The following is a 3,280-nucleotide window of genomic DNA, read 5'->3' on the forward strand; positions in this document are numbered from 1 at the left end:
TCTTGTTTTATTGACCAATAGTGAGAGTAAACTAAAAATTTTACTATTTTTTTCATATTATGCCACTCCTATATTAAAAATTATTTTCTACCACCTGTAAACTTCATAACTACCTTGTGAAAATGACATAACCGTAAAGCTTCTGTTTTCTCTTTTGCCCTTCCAAAATGTCCAAGGTGTTCATCTGCTATCAAGAGATGTTGGGCCCTAACCGGTTTGGCTCTGTGGATAGAGCATCGGCCTGCGGACTCAAGGGTCATGGGTTCAATTCCGGTCAAGGGCATGTACCTTGGTTGCGGGCACATCCCCAGTAGGAGGAGTACAGGAGGCAGCTGGTCGATGTTTCTCTCTCATCGATGTTTCTAACTCTCTATCCCTCTCCCTTCCTCTCTGTAAAAAAATCAATAAAATATATATATAAAAAAAGAGATGTTGGAAAATGAGAATTATTAAAATTCATTTATAGAAAAAGAAATGATGAACAAAGAGTTTTCAGCTTCTGACATTTAAATGGCATTTTGCAGGAAGACAATAGGCGAATATGTTTGAAAGTCGTTGAAAATAAATGTCTAAATTCCTTCGCTTCTGCTTAATATATCAAATGCTAGGCAAAAAAAAAAAAAAAAAAAAAAAAAAGCAATTTTTAAAATAAATAATTAAAAAAAAAAAAAAAAAAAAAAAAAAAAAAAAAAAAAAAAAAAAAAACAGTAATGCTCCCAAAGTTCATAAAAAATAATGTCTGTCATAGGGTTTAGCCAAGAAGGTGGAATCAAGAATGGGGAAGATATTAACCCGTGGGAGTAGGAGTTGTCCATTCTGGTCCTGGGGGATGGTTGGAAGGACAAGATGAAGAGGCCAGGGGAAACTAACAGGGTAGGTCAGTGATGGTGAACCTATGACACGCGTGTCAGAGGTGACACGCGAACTCATTTTTTGGTTGATTTTTGTTAAATGGCATTTAAATATATAAAATAAATATCAAAAATATAAATCTTTGTTTTACTATGGTTGCAAATATCAAAAAATTTCTATATGTGACACGGCACCAGAGTTAAGTTAGGGTTTTTCAAAATGCTGACATGCGGAGCTCAAAAGTTTCACCATCACTGGGGTAGGAGGAAGTCACCGTGTGCCCATTTCTCTGGGAGCCTTGGCTTGGTGAGGGGAACCAGTGCTGCTGCTGAGGCCTCTCTTCCCATGGGACTGTGGGAGGAGCCTGAGGTGCAGGTGTAACGAGGGAAGGCAGTGTAGGTGTGCAGCAGGTGGATGTCAGACTGAGGCCCAATCTATCTTGTTCAAATGCAGAGGGTGGAGGATGCTGAGCTGACAGGCAGGGATGGGCAAAGGCTCTGGGTGGATTGTGGAGCTAAAGCTAAAGCTCCACAATTCACCTATATGTTGGTGAGGGTCTTGGCTTTAGTGAAAATCAAAGGTGCCGGGGTCCAACCCCAGCAGGTCCAGGGGTCCCCAAAGGTGTGGACGGAGTCGGCGAAGAAGGAATGACACGGAGACAGCGTTCAGTTGATCAGCAGCCTAGGCAGGATCTCTAGCCAAGTTCTAGTCAGGATCTCCAGCGAAGTTCTGGTTAGGATCTCCAGCCAGGTTCTGTGGCCATGTTCTCTCGCTAGGTTCTCCAGCCAGGTTCGGGTTAGGTTCTCCAGCCAGGTTCGGTAGCCAGGTTCTGTTAATTACCCGCCTGGCAGTTAAGAGGTTTTATTCCCTCCCTAACTTCAGGGGAAAATCCCTACCTGGAGAAACAACCTTTCTAGGAGAGGTGACCTTGGTTAAAACACATAGTGCCAAGAAGGTGACCAAACATATTAAGAACAGTATGCCATATATGCCAGGTCCCTTGAAACAGCAAGGATGGACCGGCTCCCGGCACAAAGGGAGGAGGATGAGGCAAGAGGGAGGGGCAGCTAGGCTCAGACAAAGCCTCGAAAGAATCAACTATGAAGTCATCATCTCCAGAGGCCAGAGGCAGACACTGGCAAGATGCCCAGAATAGGTTGAGACCCACCACCTCTCAGCAGATTCAAGTGACATCCAAGGATCAACTTGAAATCAGGCGCAACCTACACCCTGTTGGCCCCACCCTGAGTTCCAGATATGATGTTAGAAAGGAACAAGGGGATTAGGAACCACAAAACTGCAGTTAGCCCCCTCATAAACTGAGCCTAGAGATTGTGTAAGTAATTGTTTTAAACCAAATTGAAGTCTTAAATTGAACGAAAATTTAAGTTTTCCCACCACTCAGTAAGTGGGTTGTAAAAGAATTGAGAATTGTTTTAAAAGCAGAGCCTCTTACCTAGGAATCTTATTTAAAGACTAGAGGCCCAGTGCACAAAATTCATGCAGGGCAGGGGGTCTCTCAGCCCAGCCTACACTCTCTCCAAACCGGGACCCCTAGGGGGATATCTGACTACTTGTTTAGGCCTGATCCCTGCATGATTGGGCCTAAACTGCAGTCAGAAATCTCTCTCACAATCCGGGACTGCTGGCTCCTAACTGCTTGCCTGCCTGCCTGCCTGCCTGATCGCCCCTAACCACCTCTGCCTTGGGCCCCTGCCACTGTGGCTTTGTCCCGAAGGATGTCCGAAAGATGTCCATAAGGCCTGGTCTAAATAGCATATTACTCTTTTATTAGTAGACTAGAGGCCCAGTGCACAAAAATTTGTGCACTCAGGGGGAAGGGAGGTCTCTCAGCCTGGCCTGTGCCCTCTCGCAGTCTGGGACCCCTCGGGAGATAACGACCTGCTGGCTTAGGCCTGCTCCCACGTGGCAGAGGGCAGGCCCAATCTCTAGGTGCAGCCCGTGGTCTGGCTCACAGCCAATTGGGGCGTTGGGGCGTCACCCCCTGGCATACACAGAAAAGAACAGATTGGGAGGTTGCGATGCCACCCCTAGTCACGCTCAGGGTAGGGCTGATTGGGGGGTTGGGGCACCGCGCCCTGTCACACTCAAGGCAGGGTCGATAGGGAGGTTGCAGCGCCACCCCGTCACGCACAGAGCAGGGCCGATCAGGGGGTTGGGGCGCTGCCCGCTCTCACGCACAGAGCAGGGCCGATCAGGGGTTTGGGGCGCTGCCCCCTATCACGCACAGAGCAGGGCCCATCAAGGGGGTTGGGGCTTTGTACTCTGTCACACACAGAGCAGGGCCCATCAAGGTGGTTGGGGCTTTGTACTCTGTCTCACACAGAGCAGGGCCGATCAGGGGGTTGAGGAGCTCCCCCCTGTCAATCACAGAGCAGGGCTGATAGGGGAGTTGGGGAAGCGCCCC

This window comes from Myotis davidii, unplaced genomic scaffold (genome assembly GCF_000327345.1).
Source record: "Myotis davidii unplaced genomic scaffold, ASM32734v1 scaffold575, whole genome shotgun sequence".
Lineage (NCBI taxonomy): Eukaryota > Metazoa > Chordata > Mammalia > Chiroptera > Vespertilionidae > Myotis > Myotis davidii.